Here is a 20,773-nt window from a genome sequence, read left to right on the forward strand (position 1 = left end):
TCGGTTTGAACTTACCAAAATTGTAGTCACAAATCAATTCATCTTTTTTATGTAGATTTTTAGCTTTTAAGACACATCCCCAATGTTCATCACTGGCATCTGTCTCTAAAATAAGTAAATCACATTGTTTAGGTAAATAGACCTTAGGTATAGTGATTAAATTTGATTTGATCTGTTTGATAATTTCAAAATCATTAGGTGTCCAGACAAAATCATTATCTTTATGCAATTTACGTAAAATATAGCTTTCCTTTTTGGAAAGGTTTTTGAAAAATTACCTATCATAATTAAGTATACCTAACAGCTGTTGTAACTATTTGATATTATCCAGTTTTTTTGAAAAATCTTTGATCTTGGAAATAATGTGATCCTGCAGGGTTAGTCCGTTTGTAAAAAGATTAATATCAAGAATTTAATTTCAATTTTTTAAATTCAACCTTTTTGGGACTCAAAATAATACCATGTAAAATAAATTCTTGAGCAATAATATTCATATGTTTTTTGTGCTCATCTAGAGTATTGGAAAATATCAAAATATCATCAATATAGACACAGCAAATTTTTTTATGTTTGCTAAAAATACTATCCATCCAATGCTGAAAGATTTGAGGGGCGTTGCATAGACCAAAAAGCATAACAGTCCATTGGTAATGATCTGCTGGTGCACTAAAAGCAGTAAGGGGTTTAGAGGTTTCGTTTAGCATGATTTGCCAAAAATCGAATTTACAATCAAATTTAGAAAAGTGTTGATTAAAACGTCTTTACGAGGGATAAAATAGCCATCAAAAACAAGATTTTGGTTTAATTTCTTGTAATTAATAACCATACGAGGTTTACCTCATTTAATCTCATAATGGTTTCTTACCATGAATGCTGAACTAGAATGTGGGCTGATAGTTGGTTCTATCAGACCTTTGTCAAGCAATTTTGAAATTTGAACTTCAAATTCGTCTATATCTTGTTTGGTATAGATCATGGGCTTTACTCTAATAATCTCTTTTGGAGAATGAAGAGTAAGTTCACAGTATCTAAGATTGTGTTTCCAAAGCTTCAATGGGTCTTCATTGAAGTTTTCCTGCAAAATTCTATAAAGCCAATGTTTTTCATTAATAGCTTTACTTTTAGAAATATGTGTTATTTCTGGATGAAAATCGTTATCACAAACATGATTATGTTTGGATAATAGAAGAACATCTATTGATTTTTTTATTAATAGTGAAAATAAGATAATCTGGATAAACAGAAAATGGTAAATATTTATGTATAAAATTATTTCCTAACAGAATGTCTCCATGCATATTAGGAAAGCATAATATCTTAAGTATAATGAATTTTTTATCATTTAAGGCAACAGGTATATTTTTTGCCTTTAGGTTAACAATGATTTCTTTACCATCGATACCTACTATTATTATTAGATGTTTCATGGGTTACCATTTTGTTGACGGCAAAGCATTAGGGCGATAGTTAGAGATTGTTGCTCTTGTGTCAATCAAATATTTAAACTATAGGGTTTATAGTTTTGAAAATAAAAATAACCTTCTATATAAGTATAATATCTTACCTTGTTGGCAAATGATATTATTTCTTGTTGGCTAGAGCTAGAAATACGAAAATTATTTATAGAATGAAACATTTTAATATCTTCATTTTTAGTTTTTCTAGAAGAAAAAGTATGTGAATTAATCACAAAATTAACAGAATGATAATGGGTTTGATTATCAACTGTATCTTGTTGAGATGTATTATCTCTTACAAAAATAAAAATTTAAGTATTATCAGTATTACCTGATTGACGCATATTATTTGCTCATCTGAGGGTTTCTGTACTGTTTGTACTATGAAAACCTGAAAAAAAATTTCGATAAGGAGTACAAAAAGATTGATTACTAGTTATACTCTCTATATCATCATCGGGTTGATGTTTAAAAACATTTATGGGAGGTAAAATCAGGTTTGGATTAAAACTGGTTGATTCATTTGAATTTTTAAAGTAAAGATTTTTCCTGATGAGAAAAATTTTAAACTTGGTACTTTCTATTTTTTAGAAGTATTTGCAAGATCTTCAAGACACCATCCTTTTGGGATTGATAAGTCTGCGAGATTAACTAATCTAGGTTTAATTTCTGAATCAAAGGTATTTGGTTCAAAATTTTCAATAATATTAGAATATATCGATTTGATAGAAGTATTAGTAGTATTTGTAAATTCATAAACCGCTGACCAGTTGATTGAAAGATCATGCGAGGTAGATTCGAAATCAGAATTGAGTATTTTGGTTCGAAAACATAAACAATTTTCAATGTTTTCATAAAAAATATAAATAAAATAGTTTGGTTTAACTTTAAATAAAGCTACTCCTGCTGCTAAATTGGATTGGATTCCACTAATTATAGCGTTAGCAGGGTTTTGAAAATGATGGTCCATTAAAACAGCTATATTTGTGGCCCGTAAAACCCAAAAATAGCAAAAGTCTAGCACAAGGAAAGAATAGGGTTGGCAGCCCAAGTTGGAACCAACGGGTTCCAACTTGACCCGACCCTATAGGGTTAGTTTTTTTTTTCAAAATTAGATTTCGAGTCAGGTCGGATCGGGTATTATTAAGAAAAAATCGAAGTCGGGTCAGATTCATGTTTTTTAAGCAAACCCGACCCGACCCGATATTATATAAAAAATATTTTTTAATTATTTATTTATAGATATTTATATATTTATATTTAAAAAATAATATTCTATTAATTTCGAGTAGGGTCAGGTATTGTTTATAGAATGTTGGGTTCGGGTATTAAAAAATAAAAAAAATTGAGTCGGGTGAGGGTTTTATGTTTATAAAATCGGGTCAGATTAGGGTGAGCAAAAACCTGCCCCGACCCGACCCGTTGCCAACACTAGGAAGAACCTGTAAGTGCCCATAATACCTAAGGGATATTTGATTCGTGAAATTTTGAATTTCGAAGAAAAGTGTGATCTTTAAAAAAGTATGATACCCGAAGTTTTCTTTTATTTTTAGGGTATCTCATATTCAAATTCACTCGTTTAGTTGGGGGAATCCACATATATTAATTCATGAATAATTATCTGTCGTAATGATTTTTTGTCTGTCCGATGAATTTAGAAAAAAAAAAAAAAAAAAAACAGAGTCACCACCAATCTTTTTTGGTTATGTGCGATTGGCCACCTATTAAAATTTATCATTTTAATAAGATTTTAAAATTAATTAAAATTTATTAAAAAGATAATTTTATGGTTTGCAAAACAGTTTGAGTTTGAGAGTCAGTTAGGCGTGGGGTAAGATTAGCATCCTCACAGTACCCGTTTAAAAATGATACCACATAACTATGTGTTATCCATTAATTTTGATAAAAACAATCTTATTTTCTATGTTTAAAAAATAATTTTCTTGATTTTTCATTTATTAGAAATTGTTTTTTATTATCTATTGTTCAAATTTTATTCGAGAAAAATAAATTGAAACACTTTAATTGAAATAATTCTTAAAATGTTTCAATACATTGGTAACATTAAAAGAACTCTTTCTCACCTAGAGATTTTTTAGGCATCGCTTCTCGAAATATCTTAAAATCTCATCATCGGGGCTCGAATTTATCTTTCATGAAAACTATGTTATGCATGCAATGCAAATGCTAACATATTGATGCACATATTTTATTTTTGCTCTTTAGAAATATTATTAATTTAAAACTTTGAATAAAAGATGAATTTTTATTATATTGAAGATTTTCTATAAATATTTCAATACATTGGCAATATTTAAAAAATGTTATCACCTAGGGATTGCTTAAAGCATCTCTACTCATAATACTTTTAGAATCCCGTCATCTAATAAAATTTCTTTTTTTTATTCATTTTTTATCACTTATTCTTAATTTATTAGTTAATTTTTTTATTATTTTATGATTTTAAAAAAAATTTTATTGTATAAAAAACTTTTTTATAAATACTCTAATACTAGATATCACTACTCAGAGTACCTACGAATCTCATTGTCAGATAGAAAATTTTTTTTCTTATATTTTTATTTAATTTATATTATTATTAGAAAGTTTATTTTTATTGTTATTATTATTATTATTATTATTATTATTAAAGTTTATCTTAAAATTAACAAAATTATAAAAATTTTAAGTACATGAAAACTTATTCTAACAAATTTAAATATTTTAATATGCATAAATATTATAAAAATAATATATAAAAAACATTAAAAAAATTTTTTTTACCTAAATCGGATCGATCAGTGGTCTGGTCAACGCGGGGTCCGATCGGTTCGACGGCTCAGTTCAGTCTGGGTGGTTCGACTGTTCAAAGCTGGTCTGGGTCGATTCAACTGGACCGGTCTGAGGTCAAAGGGAAAGTCAGGTCGTCGAGTTGGTTGCGTGGACCTCGAGTTAGGTTGACGGGTTGATGCATGGATCTTGAGCTTAAAACACCATCGTTTTGATCGTTTAAATGAAATGACGTCGTTTTGGGCTAGCTCTCTATATAAAAGTAAAAAAAAAATTTTAGCATTTCCTCTTTTTTTCCAAAAAAACAAACTCTTTCTCTTCCTCTTCAGATAGTTCAGGGGCTAATGATCGCCCGTCGTGATGGGGACTGTGATCCTTGTTGATGACAAGCTCTGACCGCTATCATCGATGTCGAAAAATTCTAAAAAACATAAAAATGCTCTCCTCGACTCCCTAAACCCAAATCTAGCCTCTGTTTTACCAAAAAAAGACCCAAACGGCCTAGATCTACTCTTAAACTTTCGGCTAAAACCCCCTCTCTTTTTTTTTTTGTATTTTGACTTATTTTTTGTCACAGCTGATTTTGATTGATTTTTTACAAGTGTTTTTAGTGTTGGGTTCCCTGTTCCAAGGGACTGTGTTTTTTTTTTATTTTTTTTATAGAATGGTTTTTTTTATAGGTCTCATTTTTGTTGCTGGAACATTGCTCTATTTATAGAGTAAAAAAGAAGATCAAAATTTTAAAAAATTTAAAATTTTGGTGACCTAGGGTTATGGCGGCCATCGACTATCAGAATGATTGTCGGTGGCTGTCAGAGTTATTGGCAGTTGCAAGCGATCGACAAAAAAAATTGTCAAAAAAAATATATATATATATATATATAAATGGTATCTACAAGTGCCAATCTTTGCCTATTTTTGAGAATCATGAATAAGGTAAAGACAAACAGACATCAATTTTATTTTGAAAGAATAAACATTGAGCATAAAACTCTTTTTTTTAATTTAAAAAGCTCCTCTAATTAGAAACTTAACAATTTTAAAAATTCATCTTGAAAAAAGCTCATCTAAGTAGAGGCTTAACAACTTTAAAATTTATCTTAGAAAAAGCTCCTATAAGTAGAGGCTCAACAACTTTAAAATTCATCTTGAAAAACGTTCATTCAAGCAGAAACTCAACAACTTTAAAATTCATATTGGAAAAAGCTCCTCTAACTTTTAAAATTCATTTTAAAAAAGCTCCTCTAAGCATAGACTCAATAACTTTAAAATTTATTTTGAAAAAAGCTCTTTTAAGTAGAGGCTCAATAATTTTAAAAATTCATCTTGAAAAAAGCTCCTCTAAGTAGAGGTTTAATAACTTTAAAAATTCATCTTGAGAAAAGCTCCTCTAAGCAATCTGTTCTCAAAATTGAGTTCTCATCTCTGAACAAGTAAATTTCTCTTTCTTGAAATCATTTGTTTGATTATTATCTTCATCCGAATATCAAAATCTTATTTTTTATTAGGAAATAAAAAGTCTTTGTCATTATTATAACTGTTCATGGATGCATATACTTGGTGCTCTAAATACAATGCATGTAATGCAATCAAAATTATTCATTGTAGTAAAAAAAGTTTTCAAAATCTCTCATTTTTTGCTTCTTTTATCAGAATTCTCAACAATTGCCATATGACCAATCTGTTCTTAACATCTGTCCATCGTATTCTTCTTTAACAATATTTTTCTTCTTAAAAAATCTGCAACATCAATATCTTGTCATGCTTTTCTCATCATTTTTCATTTGTTTTTGTAAATTTTTAAAAAGTAATGCTGAGATCTTTCATATTTATTTTTTTTTTCATCATTTTAAGTTCAAGACAAACAAAATGCAATCATACATTTCTCTTATTTGTACAGTGAACAAAAATATCAAATGAGAATAAAGGAATGGATAGGTATTATTTCCAAAAGAAATATAGCATATTTCATTAGACTGATAATAAGTGCATGGCAAAGTGTTTGAATCGAAACAAAAATGCCTAAATAATGATCATAAGATAATCCTGAACAAAATATTCTCAGATTTTTTTTCTAAAACTAAATTAGATGACTTTTTTTATTCTTTAGAGTTAAACTACATTTACCCCTATGTTATGGGATTTTCTCTTGATGATGCTTTTCCTTTGCATCCAAGCCACCTTTTTTAGGTTTTCAACTTAGATATGTCATTCTTTTTTTCACTTTTTATTTTTACTTTTCTCTTTTTTAAGTAAAATATTTTTTTATAACATTTGAATTTATCAGAGTAGGTAAATCACCTCTATCCATCTCTGTCAAAATTAATGCCCTACTAGAAAAGGTATTTTTCACCATGTACAGGCCCTTCCAATTTGGTGTCCATTTTTCTCGATTATCATGTTGATTTGAAAAGATCCTTTTCAGCACTAAATCTCATTCCCTAAAATGATGGGGATGGATTTTCTTATAATGTGCTCTTATCATCTTTTTTTGATATAATTGACCATGACCAAGTGCTGTAAGTCTTTTCTCTTCAATGAGGTTTAATTGCTCGTAGTTAGGAAAGGCAAAAAAATTCGTACCCGACGGGTTTCGGTCTGACCCGATTTTTTAGGGTCGGTTTTTTTTTTTGAAAATCGGGGGTCGGGTCGGGTAGCATGAGAACAAAGTCGGGGTCGGGTTTTAGGCAAACCCGACCCGATATATATATAAAAATAATTTTTTAAATTAATTTTTTAATTATATATATATTTATATAATGATATTTTTAAATATTTATATTTAAAAAATAATATTTTATTAATTTCGGGTCGGGTTGGAGCGGGTACGGTTTATATAGTGTCGGGTCGGGTTCAGGTTTTTTAAGCATTAAGTCGGGTCGGGTTCGGGGCGAGCAAAACCCGCCCCGAACCCGACCCGATGCCATTCCTACTCGTAGCGATTTCGAATCCATTTTGTTTTCTCTAACTCTATCTCTATCAGGACTTTCAGCGAGGAAATTTTCACTTCGATCGATAGCACAACTTTCATTCCATATACTAAAGAGAATGGGGTGGCCCTAGTAGATGTTCGGATTTATGTTCTATAATCATGCAAAGCAAAAGGTAACTTTTCATGTCAATTTTTGTAAGAATCAGTCATTTTTTTAAGATTCTTTTGATATTCTTGTTTGCAGCCTCCACTGCCTTATTCATCTTTGGACGTTATGGTGTCGAATTACGATGATGGATCTTGAATTAAGTGCACACTTCATTCATCATTTTGCTATTCAAATTTTTGGCATTATCAAAAATAATCATTTTTGAAAGCTCATATCTGCATATTTTCTCTTTTTTTATGAACTTGCATACCACGAATCGGGTTACGCTAGTATATGATGTAGTTTTTACCCATTTTATGAAGTAATCAATCATCAAAAAGATAAATCTATGCCCATTCGAAGCTTTTAGAGTAATGGAATCGATGACATCCATGCCCCACATAAAGAATGGCTATAGAGGTGCCAAAACGTGTAATGCTGTTGGAGGAACGTGAATCTTGTCAGCATAAATTTGACACTTATGACATCTTTTGGCATAATCAATACAGTCACTTTTCATTGTCAACCAATAATAACCAGCCTTTATAATTTGTCTAGCCATTATATAACCATTTACATGTGCCCTACAAACTTCATCATGCACTTCTTCAATAATCCTCTTCGCTTCAGCTACAATCACACACCCTAAGAGCACTTAATCTCGACTCTTTTTATAAAGGACATCTCCATCAATGAAAAAATTCATAACTAGCCTTCTGATAGTCATTTTATCATTTTCTATTGTATGCTTCGGCTATTGCTGACTTTTAATATATTACATAATGTCATGATACCATGGTTTCCCATCAATTTTTTTTTCGACACTCGAGCAATGTGTTGGTACATCTTTTACATCCAGCTTTATAGGTTGGATATCAGTATTTGTATCTATTTTGATCATTGTAGGTAAAGTAGCTAATGCATATGTAATTTGATTTTCCTCTCTAGGCAGATGCTCAAATTGAACTTCTTCAAATTGCTTGACCAACTCAAAGATGTATTTATAGTACCGTTACAACTTGAAATCTCTCATTTCTCATTCTCATCATAACTGATAGATGACTAGAGCTAAATCTCCAAACATATCCAACACTTTGATATTCTTTTCAATTACTTTTTGTAGACCCATAACACAGGTCTCATATTTAGTCACATTATTTGTGCAACTGAAATTCAACTTAGCCGTGATGGGATAATAATGTTCCCCGAGAGATATTAAAATTATCCCAATACCATGACCCAAAGCATTAACAGCTCCATCAAAATACATCCTTCAATACTTCTCAACAGGTTTATTTTCTTTAATAGCCATCACATCTTAATCAAAAAATTCAGTTTCATTGGCTCATAATTAATTGCACGATCGACAAGAAACTCGACTATTACACTTTTTTAATAGCCTTTTGAGCCACATAAATAATATAATATTATGAAAGTATAACTTACCACCGCGTTATTCTCACTGTTAAGGATGGTTTCTCGAAGATATTCTTAATAAGATCCAACTTTGCTATGAGCCAAGTAGTGTGATAAGTATATATTGTCAGAGCCTTTGAGCTATCCAAGCTAATACATAACACATATTCTCTAATGGTGAATACTTGGACTCGTAATCAATGAATTTCTTGCTCAAGTAGTAAATTACTCGTTCTTTCTTGTTAGTTTCATCTCTTTGCCCCAACACACATCTTATTAAATTTTCATGCATTATTAAGTACAAAATCAAAGGTTTTTTCAGGATTAGCAGTACCAACACAGATGGATTTGACAAGTATTCTTTAATCTTATTAAAAGCTTCTTGGCATTCGTTATTTCATTCTCTTGGATCATGTTTTCTAAAAAGCTTGAAAATAAGATCGCACTTATGGTGAGTTAATAGACGAAATGAGCAATATAGTTCAATCTTTCCAAGAAATCTTGCACTTCTTTTAGGGTATGAGAAGAAGACAAGTTTTGAATGGCTTATATCTTATCCGGGTCCACTTTGATTTTTTTTTTACTGATCACAAAGCCTAATAATTTTTTTGATTTAACACAAATGTATATTTGTAGGATTCAACTTCAACTAAAATTTTTTCAACCTATCAAATAGTTTTTTGAGATTAACTACATGATTTTTTTCTTTATGAGATTTTATAATCATATCATCCACATATACTTCTATCTCTTTATGCATCATGTTATGAAAGAGAGTCATCATTACTTTTTGATAAGTGGCACCAATATTTTTTAACCCAAAAGACATGACTTTATAATAGAATGTCTCTCATATGGTCACAAATATGGTTTTCTCCATATCATCTTAAGCTATCTTGATCTGATTATAGCCTGAAAAGCCATCCATAAAGGAAAATGTGAAGTGCCTAGTAGTATTATCTACTAGAGTATCGATATAGGACAGAAGAAAGTTATCATTGTGACTCACCTTATTCAAGTCTCAATAATAAACACACATTCTCACTTTTTCATCCTTTTTGGAAACTGGTATTATGTTGGCTACCCATTCAGGATATTTTACCATATTCAAAAATTTAGCATCAAATTACTTCTTCATTTTTTCTTTAATTTTCAACAGCATCTCGACTTCATGCATCTTAGCTTTTGCTATACTAGCTTGCATTTTGGTTTCAAAGGTAACTTGTACTCTACAATATTAGTGCTGAGTCTGGACATATCCTGGTAAGATCAAGCGAACACATCTACATATTCACGAAACAACTCTTTTAGCTTTTACCTTTTAGTCGATAAAAATGATGTACCAACTTTAACCTTTTTTTTTTTCATCATCTCTCAATTTTACTAATTCGATAATTTTTTAATGAGGTTCAATTAGCTTATCTTTATATTTTATTAATTTTAACAAATTAAAAGACAATGTGTAATTATCCATATCTTTCTCATTATCAAGTTCATCAATATGAATTAAGTTTTTAAAATTAAATATGAGATTATTACCATGATTATCTTTGTGTTCATTATTTTGGACCTTGTAAAAAGGTAGAATGAAGAGAACATTGGCACATAAAAATGAAATAGCAAGAAAATGATTAAGATAGAATGAAAAGGGAAATGATTTGAACGAGTGAAAGTGAAAACAAATAGAAAAAATACTGATACATCTTCTAAGTCTTTTATTAAAACAATAAATATAAACAAGTTATAAAGATCTCCTAATGCCCGTAAAAGTAATTAGGGATTTAAAGTTTCATAATACATTACTTTTCAAAAGTTTTAAATACAACAGGCAACTCTATAACTTTTTAATTATCTAGCTCAAAATCTAGAGGACAAGGGTGCATGAATAGTTCTTCATTTTGACTATTTTTTTTTCGTCATTCACTATTTGAATGGCTAGCTCTGAAAACTCTTTCACAAATTTTACATTCAGTGTTTTAAGTGAATCCGGATAGATACATCATCTTAAACGAAAAGAATCATAAAGGTAGAGGATGACCATGGGCTCTGACTTTAGCTCATATCCTTTAAGATTAGCCATTCTCTTTTCTTTTTTTTCATTCACCATTTTCATTATGTCTCTTCTTATCAATTTATAACCCAAATCAAATCTATCTTTTTTTTCATATATTACTGGCAGCTTCATGATTTTTTACAGATTTTTTCTAAGTTCAGCTTCAGGTTACCATCTTATCTCGATAAGTTGCTTAATGATCATTTTAGTAGTCATAGATAAGTATGATAAATATAATTTAGATCATTCAGTCACATATGTTGCATTAACAATCTTAAAAAATCTATATGAGCACTTCAGGGCTTCATCTGCTGTTTCTACATAAGGAGTATTTATCGATTGGATGATCAGTAAATCATATTCTCTTACCACACATGTCAATTTTTTATCAATAATGAATTTAACTTTTTGATGTAATGAGGATGAAACAACACTCGTCATATGAATCCATGGCCTCCCAATAAGTAACTGTATGAGGAAGAGATATCCATAACTTGAAATTTCACATTGAAAGTGCATAGGCCAATCTATAATGATATTTTATATCTCTCAGCACCTCTTTTCGGGTCTCATAAAAGGTTTAAACTATCATATGACTAGACTTCATATAAGATCCATCAACATAGAGTTTTACCAAAGTAGTCATAGGCATAACATTGATGGATGAGCCATTATCATCAAAATCTTTACCATTATATGACTCTTACACTTTACAGTAATGTGAAGAGCCTTGATACTTTTTTAACCTTCAAAAAGAATCTCTTCATCACTGAAAGAGATATAGTTTAAAATTATCAGATTACTAATAAGTTATTCCATGTATTTAATAGAGACCTTGTGGGATACATATGTTTGATTTAGCACCTTCAGTAGAGCATTACAATGTGACTCTAAGCTTAGTAATAATGATAATAACAAAATTTTAGCTGGCATCTTGTTCAATTATTCTATCACGCTATACTCGTTATGTTTTATTAGCTTTAAAAATTCACAAGCTTCATTTTTAGAGATCGACTTCTGACATTCTTTATTTGAGATTACGACAAAATTATTTTGACTTTTCTCTTTTTTTTTTCATCTTTGTTTTCTTTTTTCTAGCTTTCTCTAAAGCTTTTAGAGTATAACATCTTCCACTTTGAGTCATACCTCCTATGCTCATTATGTTCACAGTATCTAGGTTAACTACAACATCACAATTATACTTTTATGGTACTACTTTATCATTCTAATATAAAAAAGGGCCATGAACTTTAATTGTCACTATTGGTTGAAAGATGGGTTTTTCTAACCTTAATATCGACTTATCATCATAATAAATTATTACTGGTCTATGCGTAAACTTATTCTTCAAATCAATGGTAGATACTTCAACTTTCATCAATTTTTCTCTTTTTTTATAAAATTTTATCTGATCTATATCCATCAACTTCTGCATCTTTTGACAAAATTGGTGACAACTCTCAATAGAATGCCTCAAAGCACCTTTGTGATAATTATAGCTCTCGATTGAGTTAATCACTTTAGAGTAAGTCTAAGGTTCTATTAACTTTAACAAATCAACCTTAACCAAGGCTTCAAACACTTTAGCCATTGAAATCTTAACTTCATCTATCTTTCTCTTTACGTAACTTGCTTGTCCATCAATCAAAGCATTTATTGATAGTTTGGCATGGTTTGGTATAGGTTTTCATTAACATTTAGAGTCTCTTGTTGGTTGGTTTCAAAGTTTAACATCTTTTCATTAATCAACCATTGCACTTTATGTTTTAGAGCAGTATAATTCTCAGTAGAGTGACCTGAGTTTCTGTAATGATAATTACAATGAGCATTGGGATTATACCATTTGAAAAATAGAGGTTTTAAAGGGTCAACAATAACAGAAGCGAGTAAATGTTTCTTAACAAGTCAAAAATATAAATCTGTGTATGTCATAGGAATATGATCAAAAATAGGTTTTTCTTAGGTATTTCTTGAGGCTCTCAGACCATTATTTGGATTAGGCCTCCATTCTGGTCTGATAGGTGCAGTAGGATGGTTGTAGGAATAGGTGAGTGTCTGAAAAGATAGCTAAAACTGAGATGGATAAATTGATTATGGTAATAGTCGGTATGGCTGATATGGATGAGGAGTGGATGTAATATTATTTATGAGAGGGTAATGGGTTTGATAGACTGGTGTAAGGTAAGGCATAAACCTCTGAACTATTACCTCACATAGTTCACTGCTTGAGCTTTATTTTTTTTCTTTTTGAAAACTCTATCTTTCTTTGCTCTGCTTGTCTCTCTATATCGAGTTTGCCATTCTTTATGGTGTTTTCAATAATCTCACATGATATCACTATATCTATAAAATTTTTTATTACATTGCTTATCAGTCTCTCATAGTATGATGTTTTAAGGGTGTTCATAAATAAGATAGTTATTTTTTTTTTAGTAAGGAAAAGTTATACTTGTGTGACCGTATCTCTTCATCTTTGTGTATATTATTTAAAGCTCTTAGTTACTTTTTTTTCATACTCTATAAAGATAGATGATCTGGAGCTAGATCTTTGACATGCTGATATTGTGTAAAAAATACCCTTATAGCTCTTGCCAAGAATGAATACGAGTCATGTCTAGTTAAACAAATTATTTTACTACAGATCCTGTAAAGCTGTATTGAAATATATATATTAACAACTTCTCATCATGAGCATGTACTGTTATCTTATGATAATATATGGTGATATAAGTCATTGGGTATTTTATACCATCATGTTTTTTAAATTCAAAGATCTTAAATTTATGTGGAATGACCATATCTGAGACTAAGCAGAGCTCGATTGCATCTGTGGAGCCATAAAAATTTATTCCCTTTATGATTTTTAACCTTTCTTCTAATAACTTCATCTTCTCTTGGGCACTGGTATCTTTCACTTTTTAAGGTATCTTTATCTTTAGCTTTTCTCTCTCTTTGGAATCATCCAAGTTAGGAACCAAGATTGGCTTAGATGGTTTTTTCATCATAATAAGATTAGAAAAATTTTAGAATTATCTTCGAGCAGATGCTGATGTCATTCTCGGATAAAAATTGGAATATCTTCTAAGAGTAGAAATTTTAATTTTAATTTTTTAAGAAAGTTGGGTTGGCCGTGACTCAAACCCTTAAAGGTATAAAAGATCTGTCATATCTGATGATTACTTTTAGAGGATAGGATTTTCTTCCACTACTTTTTCTTTATCCAGATTCTTGAGCATGTCCATTATCCTATTAAAATCCTCTTTTAATTCTTCTTGAGCTTTTTTAATATTTTCAAATTGATTGACCTATTCTTGTTCCATGATTCTTGTTTAAGCTTTCGTGTTGTATGAATGACGAATAGGTTGAGTCAAAATTTTTAATGGGTGAGCTATTCTTAAACCTTAATTATCACAAAAAAATTTTAAAAAAAATCAAAATGCCATGCGTTGAAAATTTTATTTTTTGAGAAAAATATTGCATGAATGTAAGTGAAAGATATTTGCTTTAGGATAAATTTCAACACTAGAAATTTTCATTAATTCCATACAATTTTATTACATGAGATTTATCATCTTAGAATTATATCCATAGAAACGTTTGACTTGCTCGTAATGATTATTGGCTTCATCTAAAAAGTTTACTAGACACTGTTCATATTCCCCTATGGGATTGACTTCTTTTCTTAACTCTTTTACCTTTTCAACCATCTCTTATGCCTTCTTCATTACCTTGTAAACTTGATTGGCCATATGCTCTATATACTATTACCTTCCTAAGCTTTTTACTTTCCATCTCATGTAAGCATCTCTTTCTGAATCACATGTAAAGATTCAATCTTTTTTTCTTCTTTACCACTCATCTATTATTGCTAAAATATGATTCTTATGGTCTTGTAGTTGTAGCTCCAACCTTTGGATCACCCGGTGAAGTGATTCTTTTTCATTTAGTACTTAAAAATGCTTTTTTCTTTCATTTGCAAGCATAGCTTTCAACCTTTCTTTTTCTTTTTGGCATTCCACCAATCTTGCTGAAGCTATAAAGTATTCTGACATTCTTGAGAAATTTTGATGGCCTCTTCTTGCTTTTCTTGAGCTTTACCCTTTTATTGGTTCATTTTCTCTCGAAGCTCATCCATTTTATGTTGTCGACTGAGGTAAGACTTGGTGACTTTTTTTATTTTAAATTAAACTCGTAATCTTTTATTTTCTTGGTACAGATCTTTCAAATCATTATTGGCCATATCCCATTCTTTAATGACTTTTTCCAATTTGCTCCATTATATCTCTACTTCATATTTCAACTATCTCACTTTCTCGTAAAATCTCAAGTTTTCTCTTTTTATTTCTTTTTTTTAGCTTTTAATTCTTTCTTGATAAGCTCAACTTCTGATAATTGTACTTTTTTTAAAAAATTAGTCGATTGATGTAGGCTGTCATCAAGAGGCAGTATTATGTATCTAAGCCGTTTTGCTTTCTAAATTTGATAATCAAAGGTAACTTTATAGATGAGAGGCCTTAATCTCATTCTTTGTGTTTTTTTTCATACTTTAATCAACTGTTTTGAGGTTCTTGGTGGATTTAGTTCCCCGTATATGAATTCTATCTGAACCAGGTCATGAATAGCAAGAACAAATTGCTTTGCACCAAATTACCTAAACACCATCAATGAAGTGTAACTCATAACACCTCATAGCCCTAACAGCGATATCTATGGTTTGTTTTCTTCATGATACAACAAAGGCACACGAGGCATCCAAGGTACCATCCATTCAATTTTATCCTCGGTAAGCTTTCGCAAGAAAAGGACCCACTCTTCCTTAGTCTTCAATGTTGGCCATCGATTTTTACAAAACTCTTCAATTGGTGCTATGTTTCGTAGATATAGCTTTGAGAATGCACTCTTTTCATACTTGAAATAACTTTTAACCCACACATATAATAGCGGTGCACACCCTATGAATCGTCTTTTTTTATTTCGTCAATAGAAATTTAATGACCTGATGGTTTTAGCCAGAACTGCTGGTGTAAGATTAATTGCTTGAATTTTAATTTGCTCAAAAAAGTTTATTATAGTTATCTTAATATAACCCAAAATCTTTGAAAAGATCGTCATGCCATACAATACTAGAGCAAACACAGTCATGCCTTGATGATTATTTAAATGCCCTTGAATGAAGTTTCGAAGAAAGTCTCAATGGATGCCAAGATGTCTATCTTTAAGCTTTACGAAAGAATCAATGGTTTTTATTTTAACCCTTATAAGCTTGGCCAACTTTTTATGATAACCTGATTTTGACTTTCAGATAAACACTTTATCTAGATACTATAGTTCTATTCCAAGCAAAACTGAATGCTCCTCAATAGTTGATACTAAATTTTCCTGATTAAAAGTGATGCATTTATAGGATGGATCCCAAAACTATATAGTTGCCCTAACCAGCTGTTTATCGATCACTACTGGAATGAGGGATGTAATCTGTCATATTTTTTACAAAAGCTTTCTTTTTTTTCTTCACTTAACTGACCCTAGATGATGGTTAAGTATTCTAAATCATTCTGTGTGATATCCAAATGTACTTTTTTAGGTAACTCAGATACATAACCTGTAGACAGACAATCTTCACTCTTTTGATGGGCTTCATTTGACTAAATATGTACTTCATTATACGACTTACATGAGATATTGACTGAGGATGAGCAAATTTATAATTTTATGGGATCCATTAAAACTTCTTGGGAGAAAGATGTTCTAGAGCAAATATCTTGATACAAAACATATGATTAATGTAAAAAGAAAAGGAAAAAAAATAAAATTGAGTTAGTACGATGATATGGTTTGAGAAAAAAAGGTTTGTTTTTGTTTTGTTTTGTTTTATATTCTTACACGTTTCGGACTTATGTATTTTCTAAAAACAATGGTGGGCGAAGCTCTACTTAAGGTTGGCTTCTTATGGCTTATTATATGTTTGTTTAGATTAACACGTGTCTAAAGGTTCTCAAATTGTTCCTCACTGTCATTTACGTTGGACTAGTGAGACACCTCGATCCTCACCCATTACAAGCTACTAACAAAAAAGATTTAATTTGAGTGGAAGTATTTCGCTTGCCATTACTGAAGTTATCACCTCACGAAGGCATAGGTACTCTACTTTTTCTTATAAAGGACGGAGCCCGGGTATAAAGCTTATGTATGAGATACATCGTATCATTGTGTGTGTAAATATATCCTAATTTATTGAAAGTAATATATACAAAGAAATAAAGCATAAGAGGCATAGTAAAAGAAACGTGTGTGCATTTTTTTCTTTTTGTTTTCGATTTATTTTTTTATTTTTTTATTGAAAGTGAAAAATAAAAAATCTAAGAAACCAATTAGGACTGTTGAAATCAAAATTTGACGATAACACATAGTTAATTTTGGCCTGACTCTCGAAAACAAATGGCATTTTCAGCGGAGTCGCCAAGCTGTCATAACGGTTTTGTGTCCATTCGACGAATTTGAAAAAAAACAAAAAAATGAAAAAAAGAATCGCCACCAATCTTTTTTGGTTAAGTGCGATTGGCCATTTGTTAAAATTTATCCTTTTAATAAAATTTTAAAATTAATTAAAATTTATTAAAAATACAATTTTATGGTTTACGAAACAGTCTGAGTTTGAGAGTCGGTTACGTATAAGGAAGGATTAGCACTCTCATAGCACCCGTTTAAATATGGTACCACTTAACTATGTGTTATCTATTGATTTTAATAAAAACAATCTTATTTTTTATGTTTGAAAAATAATTTTCTTGAATTTTCATTTATTGGAAATTTGGTTTTTTATTTAATCTTTTTATTATTTATTGTTCAAATTTTATTTGAGAAAAATAAATTGAAACCCTTTTATTGAAATAATTTTTAAAATATTTAAGTATGTTAGTAACATTAGAAAAACTATTTCTCACCTACAGATTTTTTAGGCATCACTTCTCGAAATACCTTAGAATCTCATCATTTGAGGCTCGAATTTATTTTTCGTGAAAACTATGTTATGCATGCAATGCAAATGCTAACATATTGATGCACACATTTTATTTTTACTATTTATAAATATTATTAATTTAAACTTTGAAGAAAAGAGGAATTTTTATTGTATTGAAGATTTTTTATAAATATTTTAATACACTGACAATATTTAAAAAATCTTCTCACCTAGGGATTTCTTAAAGCATCTCTACTTGGAATACTTTTAAAATCCCATCATCGGATAAAATTTTCTTTTTTCATTCATTTTTTTATCACTTATTCTTTATTTATTAGTTAATTTTTTTATTTTATAATTTTTTTAAAAATTTTTTTATTGTATTGAAGACTTTTTTATAAATACTCTAATACACTGGTAGTATTTAAAAAAATTTTTTTCACAGAGAGATTTCGTAGATATCACTACTCGGAGTACCTACAAATCTCATCGTCAGATAAAAATTTTCTTTTCTTACATTTTTATTTAATTTATATTATTATTAGAAAGTTTTTTGTTATTATTATTATTATTATTATTATTATTAAAGTTTATCTTAAAATTAACAAAATTATAAAAATTTTAACTACATGAAAACTTATTCTAACAAATTTAAATATTTTAATATGCATAAATATTATAAAAATAATATATAAAAAACATAAAAAAAATTTTTTTTACTTGAATCGGATTGGTCAACTGGGGGTTTGATCGGTTCGACAGCTCGGTTTGATCTGGGTGGTACGACAATTCGAAACCAGTCTGGGTTGATTTAGCTAGATTGATCAAAGTTTAAAGGGTAAGTCAGGTTATCGGGTCAATTGCATGAACTCCGAGTCGGGTTGACAAATTGACACACAGATCTTAGGCTTAAAATGACATCGTTTTGGTCATTTAAATGAAATGGCATCATTTTAGGCTAGCATTCTATATAAAAGTAAAAAAAAAAAAAATCAGCATTTCTTCCCCCTTTCCCAAAAAAAAAAACTCTCACTCTTCCTTTCAGACAGTTTAGAGGTCGATGGCCGTCTGTCATGATTGCCGCCTTGGTTCTTACTAGCAGTAAGCTCCGACCATCGTCGTCGATATCAAAAAATTTTAAAAAACATCAAAATGCTCTTCTCAACTCCTTGAACCCAAATCTGGCCTCCATTTTACCAAAAGGTTACCCCAAATGACGTAGATCTGCTTTTGAACTTTTAGTCAAAATTTTCTCTCTCTTTATTTTTGTATTCCGACTTGTTTTTTGTTACAACTGATTTTGATTGATTTTTTACAGGTGTTTTTGGCACTGGGTTCCCTATTTCAGGGGACTATGTTTTTTTTTTGTAGAATGATTTTTTTTAACAGGTCCTTTTTTTATTGCTAGAACATATGAGATTTTGGTGACCTAGGGTTAGAGTGGCCACCGGTTGTCAAAATGATTGTTGGTGGCTGTCAAAGCTGTTGGTAGCTACAGGCGATCAACAAAAAAAAGCTGCCAAAAAAAAGAAAAGAAAAAAAATATTAAAAAATGATGTTTACATTATCATAATATCCTTAACATATATGATGGTAACCTTTTTTTAGTTTTTATTAATAATAAATACCCAAATGACAAATAATATCTTTAACAGCAAAATAAGATAAATATTTTATGTGATTGCTGTTTTTATTTATAAAATATCATCAATAAAAAAATAGAGATTATTTAATGTGTTTCTGATTGGAAACTATCTTAAATAATCATTTTTATTTTTTTAAAAGAGATTATTTAAGATTTTAAATAAATATCATTTTAAAAATATGAAGGGATTGTTTAAGGAATTTTTAGTCAAAAAATGCCTTAAATAATCTCTAATATTTTTTTAAAGGCGATTATTTAAGGAGTTTTTGATTAAAAACGTCTTAAATAATACTATTTAATTTTTTAAATGATATTATTTAAGATGTTTTTGATAAAAAATACCTTAAATAATATCTAATATTTTTTAAATAGTAGTATTTAAGGCATTTTTAGTTTTTTGAAGGATATTACTTAGGGCATTTTTACAAAAATATCTTAAATAATACCCTTCACTTTTTTTTTTGTATTATTTAAGGCTTTTTTTTTACTAAAAATGCTTTAAATAATCTATTTCATTACTTATAAGATTTAATAGATAAAATATAAAAAAAAATTAGAGTAACTCAGTTTGTTAGAGTAAATGGTTATTAACCATAAGATTGTAGGTTTGATTCCTCCTTTTAACGTTTTAATTTTTTTAAATGGATTATTTAAGACGTTTTTGTCAAAAACTTCTTAAATAATGCCCAAGCGTTTTTGATCAAAAACACCTTAAATAATATCCTTCAATTTTTTTGACCGTATTATTTAAGACATTTTTTTTTATAAAAATGTCTTAAATAATTTTTTTATTATTTATAAAATTTAATAGATAAAACATAAAAAAATTATAATAGCTTAGTTGGTTAGAGCATATAGTTATTAATCATAAGGTCATAGGTTTGATCTTACTTTTTAGTGTTTATTTTTAGGGATTACTTTTTTTTTTTATTATTTAAAACATTTATGACTAAAAAATATCTTAAATAATGCTGATAAATTTTTTTATAAGATTGTTTAAGGTTTTTTTGACTAGAAAACACCTTAAATAATCATGTTCAATTTTTTTTATAGATTATTTAAGGTATTTTTTGTAATTCAATTTTTTAAAATGATTATTTAAAGCGTTTTTAGCCAGAAATCATCTTAAATAATAAAAAATTTTGAATATGATTATTTAAGGCATTTTTTATACCAAACATCATTAATTACAATATAAAAAAAAATTAACAATAGAAATCTATAATCGATTTGTAGTCACTTTAAGACATACTTTTTAAAATAATAACTGCTATTTCATAATTTTTTTATTCAAGTCAATTTTGAAAATAATACAAAATTTCCTCTTAAAATGCTAGATATCACAAGGAGATGTGAGTTTTTTATTTCGAG

The sequence above is a fragment of the Durio zibethinus genome, chromosome 18, assembly GCF_047325235.1.
Source record: "Durio zibethinus cultivar Kanyao isolate XHJ-2024 chromosome 18, ASM4732523v1, whole genome shotgun sequence".
Lineage (NCBI taxonomy): Eukaryota > Viridiplantae > Streptophyta > Magnoliopsida > Malvales > Malvaceae > Durio > Durio zibethinus.